General features: G+C 36.9%; 1 long non-coding RNA gene across 1 annotated transcript in view; it reads left to right on the top strand.

The window, feature by feature from the left end:
* Positions 1-2,669: 2,669 nt before the first annotated feature.
* Positions 2,670-15,217, top strand: part of LOC122239627 — a 34,864-nt gene continuing 22,316 nt past the window's right edge. The window contains exons 1-2 of the long non-coding RNA XR_006218896.1: positions 2,670-2,782; positions 4,734-4,905. This is a non-coding gene — a long non-coding RNA (uncharacterized LOC122239627). The remainder of the gene's footprint in view (positions 2,783-4,733; positions 4,906-15,217) is intronic.

Consider the following 15,217-nt stretch of genomic DNA (forward strand, 5'->3'; position numbering starts at 1 on the left):
TACTGAGCAGGTGCAAGCTATAGCAAGCATTAAGTGTGGTACGCACATTCCCATCCAAATATCTAATAAACATTTCACAATTAATTTGTCCCAAACTGAAATTAACCTCCAAATTTGTACCAATGTCTTCCCCATTTCAGTTGATGCCAACTCCATCTACTCAAGCCAAAAACACTGGAATTATCCTTGACTCCTCTCAATCTCTCTTACCCTACATCTAGTCTATCAGGAAATAGTACCAGTTCTATCTTCAAGATATATCCAGAATCAAATAATCTTTGCTGTGACTGTCCTAGTTGAAACACAACAAATTCTCCCTTCTGTGTATCTTTTCTTCTTATAGTCTATTTTTTTTTTTAAATTTTTTAACGTTTTATTTATTTTTGAGACAGGGAGAGACAGAGCATGAACAGGGTAGGGTCAGAGAGAGGGAGACACAGAATCTGAAACAGGCTCCAGGCTCTGAGCTGTCAGCACAGAGCCCGACGCGGGGCTCAAACTCACGGACCGCGAGATCATGACCTGAGCCGAAGTCGGACGCTTAACTGACTGAGCCACCCAGGCGCCCCTCCTATAGTCTATTTTCAAGAGCATCCAGAACAATGGTTTTTTTTTTCTAATTTTTAATTTCGACATAATGTCAGATTTATAGAAACTCTACAAGAATAGTACAAAGGTTTCCTTTAAATCCTTCATCTAGATCCCCCAAATATAAACTTTTTCTCATTTACTGTTTTTGGTTAAATGTTGCTACATTCTCTTCTGTAAAGGCACACTATTCTACATTTTTACCCCTGTGGGGCCCCAATCAGGGCCTGGTGCTTGTTTTACGTGCAGCAGTTTCTTGTTTGCTTTTTGTTCTTCTATGGAAATTTATTTAAGCTTTCTATTACTAATGGGGTCATTTTCATAAACTATATGTTCCTCAAAAAAATAAAAAAAAACCTATTTCATACAAGTTTTCAAATTTGTCTCTCCATAACCTTGCAAATAGTGTGTTGTTTTTTTGAATTTTTACCAATCTGTTTGGTGAGAAATGATATCTCAGAATTGTATTAATTTGAATTCTATTAATATAAGTAAGATTGAATGCCTTTCCATGTGTTTAAGGGCTTTAAAAAATGTTTGGATTGTTTTTTTGTGTTTTTCATTCATTTTACTATCAGGATTTTGGTCCGTTTTTTTTTTTTTTCCTCCAGAATTTTTTAAGAATTCCATATTAATGTTATTGGCTCTTTATTTGTGATATATAAATGTTTTTCTCTAGTATTCTGTCTTATGACTTTGTGGTGTGTTTTGTTTTGGCCTTGCTGAAGTTTTAAGTTTTTATGTAGTCAAATTTAACAGTTTTTGCATTTTCTCTGGATCTTGAGTTACAGCTAGAAAGACCTTTCCCCACCTCCAAGATTTTATAAAAATTCATTCATTTTTTTTCTTGTTCTTTTGTGGTTTCATTTTTTTTAATATTTATATTCCTGAACCACTTGGAGTTTATTTTTCTGTACGAAATGAGGTATAGATCTAATTTTGATGTTTACCCAAATATCAGTTATCTCAGCGCCAGTTATTAAAATATCAATTCTTGCCCCAGTGACTTGAGATGTTACCTCCATCATACATTAAAATATTCACTTTGGTGTGTATCTGGACTTGTAATCTTTTCCCACTGGACTGCCTATATGCCCATGTACCAGTACTGCTCTATTTTAACTATAAAGGTGTTATAGTATGTTGTAATGTCTGCCAGGGCTTGTTTCCTAGTAGCTCTCTTTTATAGTATTTCCTGGATATTCCACATAAAATTTGAATTAACATGTTTAAATCTATTAAAAAGCTTACTAATATTTTCTTGGGGGTTGCATTAAATTTATACCTTATGAAGAACTGATAATCTATAAGATGTTGAACCACATTATTCAAGATGTAAGAATGTCTTTCCATTTGTTCAAGTCTAATATTATATCTCAGGAATGTTAAGTTTTCTGTGTATAAATTTAGTACATTTCCTATTTATTTCTAGGTGTCTTATTTCCTTTTTGCTATTATAAATAAGACTTTCTTTGTCATTATATGCTCTGATTACCTTTTGTGTTTCTGAAAGCATGTTTGGTGTCTGCATGTTAATTTTATGTTCTGAGTTTTTTGACTTACCTTTGTCATTGACTATCTGGGTATATGATTATATAGTCTGCAAATAATAAATTTCTTTTTTTTCCCCCAACTCTTATGCCTCATAGTGTTTTCTCTCATCTGATTGCATTGGCCTCTGGAAAATTTTAAATAGTACTGTACTTTGTGGATATCCACTTATGTTCTCAATACTCATTTTAAGAACAGGGTGAGTTCTGTTTAGTTGAGTGATTTTTACCAAAAACACGTTTTAAAATTTGTTAAAGAATTTCTCCACTTATGGAAACAAAGTGGTTTGGAAGTATTAGTATGAAGTCTTATTTCCTGAAATTGAGCCAACTTTACATTTGGAATAAATCTTACTTGGTCATGGAGTATTGTTTTCATATTACCATGCTGGATTCTGTTGGCTAAAAGCTTTGTTCTTATTCCATAAAAAGAATTGGATCATTTTCCTTTATTTTCAGTGTTCTGGAACTTATTGTGGAATGTTGGTACTATCTGGTCATTAAATATTTTGCAGAACTCCCCTATGAAACCATCAGGGCCTGGTGTTTATTTTGTTTGTAGCTATTTCTTATTTGCTTTTTTTCTTCTATGGAAATTGGTCTGTTTACCTCTTCTATCACTAATGGAATCATTTTCATAGACTGTAAGTCCCTAAAAAAATGCATTTCATACAGATTTTCAAATTTATTTCTCTAAAGCGCTCTCCTATTATTTTAAAGCATTTCTTCTATTTTAATGGTTATTTCCCTTGCAATTTCATATTTTGTATTTATATTTTCTCCCTATATTTTTCTGAATTAAGTTAACTATTGACTCATGTGTTTTTTTCTTTGTTAGAGATTTTGCTTTATTAGTTACATCTTCTGATTTTCTATCCTGTACCTTATTAGTTTTTACTTTTATCTTTAGTATTTCCTTCTTTGTGTGTTCCTTTGGTTTACTTCATTTTTTTCTTTCTTGTTTTTTAGGATAAGAATTTAATTAGATTATTTTAATTCTTTTTATTGATAAGTGTTTCAGACTCTGAACTTTTCTCTTTTCTCTCTTAAATATATTCCACAGAATTTGCTAGGTGGTGTTTTTATTATTTTATTTTATTTTATTTTTTTACTCCAAGGACAATTTTAATGACAATGTAAAATACAAATATGTTATATTAATTTTTATTTGTAGTGACAAAACTCAAACTTTCTACAGAGCCCTTAGTGGATCCATATGTAGTTGATAAATATCCACATCCAAAACCTGATTCATTTTTTAAGTTTACTTTTATGTATTTATTTTTTTAAATTTTTAATATGAAATTTATTGTCAAATTGGTTTCCATACAACACCCAGTGCTCATCCCAAAAAGTGCCCTCCTCAATACCCATCACCCACCCTCTCCTCCCTCCCACCCCCCATCTACCCTCAGTTTGTTCTCAGTTTTTAAGTCTGTTATGCTTTGGCTCTGTCCTCTCTAACCTCTTTTTTTTTTTTTTTTCTTCCCTTCCCCCATGGACTTCTGTTAAGTTTCTCAGGATCCACATAAGAGTGAAAACATATGCTAATGGATTGGAAGAATAAATATTGTTAAAATGTCAGTACTACCCAAAGCTATCTACACATTCAATGAAATCTCAATCAAAATTGCACCAGCATTCTTCTCAAAGCTAGAGCAAGCAATCCTAAAATTTGTATGGTACCACAGAAGGCCACGAATAGCCAAAGTAATTTTGAAGAAGACCACCAAAGCAGGAGGCATCACAATCCCAGATTTAGCCTCTACTACAAAGCTGTAATCATCAAGACAGCATGGTATTGGCACAAAAACAGACACATAGACCAATGGAATAGAATAGAAACCCCAGAACTAGACCCACAAAAGTATGGCCAACTAATGTTTTTATTATTTTAAAAGAAATTCTGTAATTTTGTTTTTAGTGTCCCTTTCATCTAAGAGTTGCTTAATATAAGATTTAAAGTTTTTTATTTCCAAAATAATAAACTTTTTCCCCCTTGTTCTATGTATAATTTCTAACTTTATAGTAGTATGATCACAGAGGGTTGCTGGTAATATTTCTCCTTTATGGAACTTACTGATGTCTGCTTTGTGATTGAATATATGATCAACTTTTGTGAATGTGCTTTGTGCCCCTGGGAAGGTGTATTCTCTATTATCAAATCATAAAATTTGATATAAGTAGTATTTATCTTGTTGATTATGTGGTTTAAGTTTTTATATCCTTACCTCCTTTTTGCCCACCTGATTGTCTGATACTGAGAGTGGTATCTTAATGTACCCTTTGGAAAGAAGTCACCATGTGCATATGTGTAGTGTGCCCATGAAGTAGAGTTATGCGTGTCTTCCTTTAGGGTGACATATTTACATCAATTATTTGGAATTCTGCACAGAAAGTATATTATCCCCCACTTATTTATTCATGCAGTCCTTTATTTACATTGTTGTAGATTCATGGATTCTTGTATTTTGGTTTATAATCCAAAACTAAATTTATTTTGTTGCTCATATTGTTTCAAGTTGAGACATTGGGAGTGTCCTAGTTGGTTCCTATGTCCTTTGACATACTCTTATTCTATATTTTATTTTTTAGCACTTTTTTGGCACTGCAATCCTCTCCAAGTTAACTTTGTATATTTATTGGAAAATGGAGAAGATACTGGAAATCAAGATGTAGGCACTGGGTGTACTCATTGCTACTGAGAGTCATTGCTTCTAGACCCTCTCAGCTGACAGAACAGGGAAATATGTGTGTGTACTAACCTGTGAGTATAACATATCTGTAATTATTTAATCATATATGTATAGTAAGTGGAACATGAGTTCATACTGAGATCTCCAATTCTAACTACTGCATAGATAAATCTAACATTCTTCCCTTGCTTATCTTGTTACTTTTCACTGTAACAGTGCGAAATCTGGCTTCTGTATCCATTTGTTTAATTGTTTAGGTCCAGTGTGTGTGACTAATGGGTTCAGAATTATTAACCTGTAGCTCCATGCGAAATAACTTTATTAACTAGAATATCATACTTATGTGCAGTTTTTTTTTTTTTTAACTTCATTTTGACAGAGCCCATTTCTTTCTTAGTGGTAGTAAGGTCAGAACCTTTTATCCCCACCCCTTTCAGTGAAGTAGTTTCATACATTTGTAATGTAATTGGATTGATTGTTCACATCTAAGTTACATCCTGAGACTCCCTACTTCCTAAATTATTTTTTTGATATTTGTATTATGATTCACTCTCTTGTGCTGTGATTTCTTTGGACTTTGACTAGCACACAGTGTACCATTGCAGTGTCCTACAGAATAGTTTTACCAACCTAAAAAATTGCCTGCATTTCATCTAGCTGATGCACTCCCTCCTCCTCAACCACTGGAAACCACTGATGTGTTTATCAGGTTTTTTGTTTAGTTTTCTCATTATGTCCTATAACTGTAATCATAATGTACATAGCCTTTTCAGACTGGCTTCTTTCACTTGGCTATATGCATTTAAGACCCATCCATGTATTTGTATGATTTGGCAGCTCAGTATTTTTAATTGTCATAAAATATTCCATTGTATAGATATACCAAAATTCACTCACCCATTGAAGGACATCTTAGTTATTTCATCTTTTGGCACTTAGGAAAAAACTTCTGTAGACGTTTGTGTGCAGATTTTTGTGTAGACGTAAGTTTTCAGATCAGTTGGGTAAATATATAGGAATATGTGTGCTGGATCATATGATAAGGGTATGTTTGGCTTTGTAGGAAACTGCTAAACTTTCTTCCAAAATGGCTGCATACTTGGCATTATCTTATTGGTTAGATTCTGTATTAAGATGCTAATAAAAGTGATGATCAATGTATACCTTTGTTTTCTTAATTTTAAAGTTAATATTCTTGAATCTAATGTAGGCTGCTTTTGGTTACACCTTATGAGATTAAAAATATTCCTTATTATCCCTAGTTTCCTGATAGATTTTTTTCCAAAGCAAGTATTTTATTTGATACTTCTATTTAAATGGCCATGTGGAGTTTTCCTTTCATCTGTTAATCTGGTGAATTACATTTATACATTTTTTTTCTAATATTAAAGTGCCCTGTGTAATAGCTGCTTCTTATGGATGTACTGTTTCTGTTCTCCTCCACATCACCCAAATTCATATTGAAATCTTATGCCCCAGTGTAAAAATATTAGCAAATGGGGGTCTTTGGGAGGTAATTAGGATTAGATGAAGTCACTAGGGGAGGATATTCATCATGAATGGGATTAGTGCCCATGGGATTCAAATCATGAGAGAGCTTGCTTCTACTTTGCTCTTTTTTGCCATGTGAAGATACAATGAGAAGTTGGCAGTCTGCAACCTGGAACAGGGATTTCACCAGAAGCTGACTGTGCTGGCACCCTGATCTTTAAATTTTAGCTTCCATAACTGTGAGAAATAAATTTCTGTTGTTTATAAGCCATGCACTTAGAAATATGGATGGTAAGGTCCATTCTGATGAGTTCTCAGACAAAAATGAGTATGTTGTTGGAAACTAGAGGAAAGGCAGTATTTGTTATAAAGTAGCAAAGAACTTGGCTGCATTGTTTGTGTCCTAGTGCTTTGTGGAAGGTGGAACTTGGAAGCAATGAAATTGTGTATCTACCTGAGGAGATTTCTAAACAAAATGTTGAAGGAATGGTGTACCTCCTGATTGTTTGCAGTGAAATACAAGAGGACAGAAATGACTTGAAAAAACAATTTTAAGCAAAAAGTTACCAGACCGTGGGGCGCCTGGGTGGCTCAGTCGGTTGAGCGGCCGACTTCGGCTCAGGTCATGATCTCACGGTCCGTGAGTTCGAGCCCCGCGTCGGGCTCTGTGCTGACAGCTCAGGGCCTGGAGCCTGTTTCAGATTCTGTGTCTCCCTCTCTCTGACCCTCCCCCATTCATGCTCTGTCTCTCTCTGTCTCAAAAATAAATAAACGTTAAAAAAAAAAAAAAGTACCAGATCTTAAAAATTTGGACAATTCTTATCCATACTGCAAAAGGAGAAGGCATGTTTGAGAGAACACTAAGGTATGGTCAACCATCCATGAGATTAGTATGGATGTGTGAACCATGGACTTAGCCATCCCAGCAAGACAATGACCTTTTTTGAACTGAAGAGGAAGGAAATGGGAAGAAATGATGACAGGCTGTGAGATTGCTTATATTTTACAGGACAGAATCATAGAGTGATTTAGCTTCAAATGTTTGTTACTCTTCAAAATAGGGGAAGAATGACCTGAATATGAATTAAAGACTATCTGGGCTGCCTATTTGGTTTCAAATTGGGGAACCATTAGCTTGTTTTCAACAGACCATTTGACCTCTTCCCAAAGCTATAGGGGCAGAGCTGACCAAAGTGGTGGAGACAGGCCCTCCAGGCAGAGAGACCTGGGAGCACAGGTTCTCCTCAGTATTTCTGCAAGAGCAGGAAGCCCCAGAGGGTCCAGAAGCAGAACATCAAAGAGGATTATTCTTGAGTCTTTAGGTCTAATGTAGTTTGCCCTGCTAAGTTTTGGACTTGCTTGACATCTGTCACTTCTTCCTTATTTCTCCCTTTTAGAATGAGAATTTGTATCCTGTGCCTGTCTTGCCATTGTATTTTAAAATACATAACCTGTGGGGTGCCTGGGTGGCTCAGTCAGTTGAACATCTGACTTCGGCTCAGGTCATGATCTCGTGGTTTGTGGGTTCGAGCCCCGCGTTGGGCTCTGTGCTGACAGCTCAGAGCCTGGAGCCTGCTTCAGATTCTATGTCTCCTTCTCTCTCTGCCCCTCCCCCATTTGTTCTCTCTCTCTGTCTATAAAAAATAAATAAATGAAAAAAAAATATGTAACTTGTGTTGGTTTCATAGATTTTTCTCATGTTACCAATTCAGTCATTCATCACATTCTGTAGGTTCTTTATTCACCATGTCTTGAAGCTGTCCCTAACTTGATCCCACGGTTATTCTGATTCAGGCTTCCATTATCTCTGAGATGAAGTATTATAATACAGTGGTCTTATTATCACTTATTTTCTCCTGCTGTACTTGTTCTGATGTCCAGATATTCTGGATGAATTGATGGGGGCTCAGTGTGAACAATTCTGAGAGTTAAAACCTCCAAAAAGATCCAGTCATAGGGGGTACCTCACAGTGCTATGATATTTGTTTGCCTCCAGGGATTAAACCATTTCCCCATTTGCCTCCAGGAATTAAACCATTTTTTAAATATCAAAAAAAATCTTGTGATTTTTGGCAGGGGGAAGGGCAAAGAAAACAAGAAATATGGTAGGTGTTACTCCAAATCATATCCATAATCACTTTGAATGTTAATGGTCTAAATGAACCAAATAAAATACAGGAATTGTCAGAGTGGGTCAGAAAACAAGACCCAGCTCTATGTTGTCTACAAGAAACTCACTTTAAATATAAAGACACATTTAAGGATGCCTGGGTGGCTCAGTCAGTTAAGCATCCAACTTCAGCTCAGGTCATGATCTCACTGCTCGTAAGTTTGAGCCCCACATTGGGCTCTGTGTGGGACAGCTCAGAGCCTGGAGCCTGTTTAGGATTCTGTGTCTCCCTTTCTCTGTCCCACTATTGAGTTTCTTCAAAAATGAAATAATTACAAGTCTAACAAAATATGTAGAAGATTTATATGAGGAAACTACAAAACTCTGATGAAAGAAATAAAAGAACTAAGTAAATGGGGAGATGGTCCATGTTCATGAATAAGAAGTCTTAATATTGAGAAGATTTTGCTCTCACCTTGATGTGTAGCTTCAATGCAATCCCAGTTGAAATCCTAGCAGTTTACTTTGTGGATAACAACAAACTGATTCTGAAGTTTATGTGAATAGACAAAAGACTCGAAATAGCCAACATGATACTGAAGGAGAGGAACAAAGTTGGAGGACTGATACTATCCAACCTTAAGAATTATAAGGCCAGAAATAGGTCATAAATACCGTCAGCTGATATTGGCAAAAGAGCAAAGGCAATACAATAGAACAAAGATAGTCTTTTAAACAAATGGTGCTGAAATAACTGGACATCCATGTGCAAAAAAAAAAAAAAAAAAAAAAAACCAAAAACCATAAACAGACCTTGCATCCTTCACAAAAACTAACTCAAAATGGATTACAAATTTAACTGTAAAATGCAAAAGAATAAAGCTCCTTGAAGACATTATGCAAAATATACAAAGGATTCTTAAAATTCAACTTAAAAAAAAAAACACACCAAAATCCAGTGAGAGATGGTCCAAGATCTTAACAGATACCTAACCAAGGAAAATATACAAATGTTAAATGAGCATATGAAAAGATGATCCACATCCTTTGTCATCAGAGAAATGCAAATTAAAACAATGAGATAGTAATGCATATATTTTAGAATGGCCAAAATCTGAACTACAACATCAAATGCCAGCAAGAATGGGTAGCAACAGGAATTCTCATTCATGACTAGTGCGTATACAAAATGGTACAGACTTTAGAATTTAATTCAATGGTTGCTTACAAAACTAATCATACACTTTATGATTCACAATCAAGTTTCTTGGTATATATGCAAAGGAATTGAAAAGCTATGACCATACATAAATATGCACAAGGGTATTTATAGTAGCTTCATAATTGCCAAAACTTGGAAGCAATCACAGTGTTTAATAGGTGAGTGGACAAATAAACTGTCATACATCCAGACAATGGAATATAACTCCATATTAAAAGGAAATGAACTATCAAGCTATGAAGATATAGAGGAGACTTAAATGCATGTTACTAGGAAGCCAACCTGGAAAGGCTACATCCTGTATGATTCCATCCATGTGACATTGAGAGAGGTAAGGAGAAGGCAAGGAGAGTTATCGCTTCCTCTTTTTAAAGGCCACCAATCAGGTGGGATTAGGACCCTACCCTTATGACCTGATTTAATGTTAACTACCTTCTAAAAGTTCTCTAAGTATAGCCACATTGGGATTATGCAACATATGAATTTTTGGAAGGACACTGTTACATAGCAGCCTATAAAGGTCAACTTAATTGAGTCCCTGCCTGCTTCTCTGACCTCATCTTTTGCCACTTTCTCCTCTACTCACCACAGCCCACTACTGGGCTTTTGTTTCTGCTCCTTGAGCCAGGGTCATTGTTGCATCAGTCTTTCATTTGCCTGTCACTTGACCTGGAATACTCCCCTCCCAGAGTTTATCATCTTTCATTGATCAGCCCAAGATGTATTCCTCATATAACATTGCCCTTACTACTCTAGTGACTATTTTTTGTTTTATTTGTTTCCCATTTTATTTTCTCTTTCCTACTTTTACGAATTTTACACTTTCAGACATGATGATCTTCATATTCTATTTTTCCACCAATTTTGACAGCTAGGATTCAGGAGGCAGATCCAGGAGTTAGGAAGTGGGGCACAAAGAAACTAGTGCTATGAGGCATTTATACCAGAGAAGGTGGCGGCAGCTGCATACAATCTGAAGAGGTAACAATACCAGATGTTCTCGCAGCATTATCCAAAATAATATGAAGGTTATGAAAGTTGCACCTGGTGGAAGCAGTAGCTGTGAGGTCTCCATCAGACTGATTCCAGAGTGTGATTAGGGACATCGTTATTCACTTGCTAGCTTATTAGCCTGATGTAGCCCATGCTGAGATTCTGAGAGCTATTTAATATCTGTTAATAAATTCTCCCTCAGTTTAAAATCAACTCAATTTCTATAATTTGTAGTTAAGAAGTCTGATATGCCACCTTTCCAAAATACTTCCCTTCCATTTACTCTTTTAAATAATAGTTTTCAAAACTTACCTCATATTAGTCACAGTGCAAAGCATTTGACATGCACTATTTCAATTAATTCCTTTAAGACAAGTACCGAATTATTCTCTTAACCACTCACTGTATGATATTTTCAAGACCTATATATGATCAACATTCATGTGCTCATAGTATCTAATATGATTTGCACTGAATGGGTCCTCGACAGGTGTTGACGATGTACTAAAAAAATGGAGAGAAACTTTTTCTTAGTCTGCTTAGGCTGCCATAACCATACCACAGACTGGGTGCTTAACAACATAAATATATTTGATCACATTTCTAGAGGCTGAAAGTCTGAAATCAGGGTGCCAGCATGGTTGGATTCTGATGAGATCTCTTTTCCTGGCTTGTAGATAACAGCTGCCTTCTGGCTGTGTCCTCACATGGTAGAAAGAGCAAGCAAGTACTCATTGGTGTCCATTCTTATAAGAGCACACTAATTCCATTACACCTGGACCCCACACTCAGGACTTAAGTTACTTCCAAAAGGCCTCGTCTCCACGTACCATCATCACACTTCAGGGAAGGACTTCAATGTATGAATTTTGAGGGGACGCAGACATTCAGTCCATAACAGATAAATACATGGACATCTTGCAACTGTTACCTTTGGGTAAAGGAAGGTAGCCTATGAGCTGAGACACAAGACGGAGTACAAGTGAGGGAGTCTTCTCTAAGGAGAGATAGTTTGGGAAAGTGTAAGAATAATAATATGTCTGCTTTGCTTCAACAGCTGTAAAAGCTTACATATTAATAGAACTACACAACAAAAAATGATCTCAGCCTTATTTCTGTTACTCAGATTAATGAGGTAAATTTGGTTGCCTAAGGATTACCTACAGAAATAATGCTCTTATCTTTCGTATCTCTCATTGTGAGTTTCCATTTATTTTTGGTTTGTTCACCAGCTACTCCTTTGACGGATCTGCAGTTGTATTAATCGAGGGTTTTGAAACTCCCTTAGGGAGAATAAGAGGAAATGGAGGAAGAATTAAACATCCATCCCTGTGCAATTTTTACTATTCATCCTATTTGCCTCTCCTGTGGCTTTTGGCCCTCTCTTCTACTTGATGACTTGGATTAGATAATATCCTCTGACCTATTATTTGAATTCATTGTTTAGTCTTATTCCCACCCCTGGCTTCAGTCTAGGGAGCTAGAGAAGGACAATGAATAGAAATTGGGATTTGTTAACACCCGTGGTTCTGCATTAATGAGTCAAGATTCTGGAGCTTTGAACCATCACTGGCTCAGGAGGGAAGAACAGCAGTGTCTCCCCACTGAGTGCATTCTGGCGGCATCTCAGCTAAGTCACAGTGTACCAGCTTACAGACTGTGGAAGACCACAGTCTTCCAGCTACCCCATGACGGTGGATCACAGTGCAAGCTGGCAGAGGAATTGGCATTTCATAGACAAGTTAGAAAAAGTTTAAGTATTTGCTATTGTGTAGTGGCAAAGAGAATGGGGTTTGCAGCACAAATCCCAGAATGTCAGTGGTGACCACATGTGTTTTATATTTGAAATATATGGCAATGGGAAGACCAGGGATCTATCAGCAGAAGCTCCCAGCAACACAGGGGAGTTACAGCATTTGTCTTATTTTAAGAGCACGTGATTGAAAATGTAGTCTCTTAAGTCAGCTTTTATAGACATATAATACCAATGCTTGTGATTCATGAAATACTGCCTGTGTGCATCTGGAGTGTGTACATGTGTGTGTGTGGAGGGGACTATAACATTTCACTTTTAAGGTACACTGTGTTGCAATCTAGAAGGTTGTTTTGGACTTTAAAACTATCCTTACACTTACTTTATATATCCTAGATTTACGTGGAGTACTCATGACTTTTCCAGCACCTAACTGATAGAATCCTTGCCAATAGGTGACTCTGGCTCTGGCTCTGGCTTTCCTATCAGCAGTTAAAGCTTTCCCTCCTTGTACCTTGTATCTATATTCCGCTTTGTTTCTTTCCACTGGCCTGGTCTCCCTGTATGCCCCTAGATTCTACTTTGCTTTGTCTCTTTGTAGCTGGTGTGCAGGTGTAGTCTAGATGATGTCTGTAGGGAACACTTGGGATCTAGTGAATTTTTGGAACATCAGAGGTCACAAAGAGTAAAAGGATTCCAAGGTCAGACACTCTCAAGAAGGCTATCATCCATTTCCTTTGTGGCTTGTGGTAAGCGAGAGGGTACCTGCTAATTAACGCTAATGGGGCTCAAAGAAAAAAGTAGGAGTTCCCAGAATGTCAGCTTGAAGTAGAGAAATTTGTCTACCATTTTTATAATGAGTCAGTATCCTGTTGGTGTTCCAGGGGATATTTTTATTTCAAGAACCAGATCCAACCAACCTTTCCTACTCCCTTTCCTTTTGACCATTTCTTGATAAAGGTGGGATTTAACATCAGGAGAATTGGGGACTTAGAAGTTATCACTCCATGATGATTTGGGGGGGGGCTGGTTTTATGGTCTGACCACTGAATTTCTCATTCAACAAATACTTGTTGAGCATCTCTTATGCTCCAGGCATGGTTTTGGGTACTTAGTATCTGTATCATATTAAAATATCAAGAAGTGGTGATCAGGGAAAGGAATACTGGGAGTACATGGGAAAGGAGGTGGGTTACAATTGAAAATTGGGTGGTCAGGGTAGGTCTCTTTTGAAGGCGACATTGAAACAAAGGCTTGAAGGAGGAGGGAAGGGAGTTGACAGGTACATTTTGGCGAAGAGCAGTTCTGGGCAGAGGAAATATTACTACAAATACTGTGAGGCAGGAGTGTGTCTGGTGTGTTAAAGACCAACAGTAAGGCTACTATAGCTGGAGTGAAGTGAGCAAGGTGGGGATAAAATTGAGGGAGTAGCAGGGAGGGCAGTGAACCAGATCATGTATGGCTGTTTGTGTAGACCATTGTAAGGACGTTAGCATTTTATATATGACAGTCATATATTGAACAAATTGACCTGTGTTTTCAAGCAACCTCCTCCGAATTCTTGCTCTCAATATGTGGTCCCTGAACCAGTGCATTGGAATTACCGAGACCCGTTTAGCAATGCAGAATCTCCACCTCCATCCAGGACCTACAAACCAGAACATGAATTTTAACTAGATAACTAGATTGTCTAGTTTTAACTAGATAATTGGATTGTCCAGTAGTTGATGTATACATTTACATTTGATAAACTGCAGTATAAGTCCTATTTATCACTGTATTAACAATCATATCTATACTTTAAATTTTCCAAAAGATACTACTTTCGGAGGGTATGCTCCAGGGAGCTTTGTCTATTTCTGCTCTGGCTGCCCCACAGAGTTTATAGAGTGCAGTTTCTATAGCCATAATGGAGATTTGTGCTCATTCCATGGACAAGTGCAGTTGTGGCAGAAAGACATGTAACCAGCCAGGGAAAATATTTTCTTGTTCTCTTTGTATCTAGATCTGACCTCTTAACTACTTAACATCAATGAAATGTGTGATATGTGCTACTTTTGAGTCAGGGATTTTAAGATGAGAGTGGGACTTCTCTATTCTTTTTTTTACTATCCACCCAGAAATATGCAGAGAACCAAGGCCAGTAGGAGATAGAGGAAGATGGAAAGTGGCTGGCTTCTTGGACCATTATGTGGAGAAAAGTTGTCCACTGCCACAGGGAGCTATTATGTGACTGAGAAACAAGCATTTAAGTCACTGAATATTTGGGGTTTGTTTGTCAGAGTGTCTAGTGTTATCCCAACTCAAAGATCTTCTAACATTAGGGTCATCCAGAATCACTTGGAGGGCTTGACAAAGCACTTATTGCTTGACTCCACCTTCAGAGTTTCAGAATCTCTAAGTCTGGGGTGGGGCCTGGAAGTTTTCACTCCTTACAAACTTCCTGGTGATGCTGATGTTGCTGATGTGGGGGCCACACTTGGAATACCACTGCCTTAACTAATAAAATATCTATTGGGAGATCTCATGACCTTGAAGGGTGTATCACCCAACTCGAAAATGTGAAATTCGTCTTATGCCAAGTTAGCCCTAATAGGTACCATTTAGTGCCACTGTATTGGCTGACTTACCTGATGTTTCTATGTTCAGTGCAAAAAGGATATAGTGGGAGAATTGAAATTCATTAAGCTTAATTGTGGAGGGATATGTTAACTGATACTGGTATCTCAGCTTTTCTAATTATTCCACGCTTCATTCTGCTCTTCCAGTCCCCTAAGAGAGCAGTTGATTTATGACCCTCATAGAATTCTCAGC

Source organism: Panthera tigris, chromosome B3 (assembly GCF_018350195.1).
Source record: "Panthera tigris isolate Pti1 chromosome B3, P.tigris_Pti1_mat1.1, whole genome shotgun sequence".
NCBI lineage: Eukaryota > Metazoa > Chordata > Mammalia > Carnivora > Felidae > Panthera > Panthera tigris.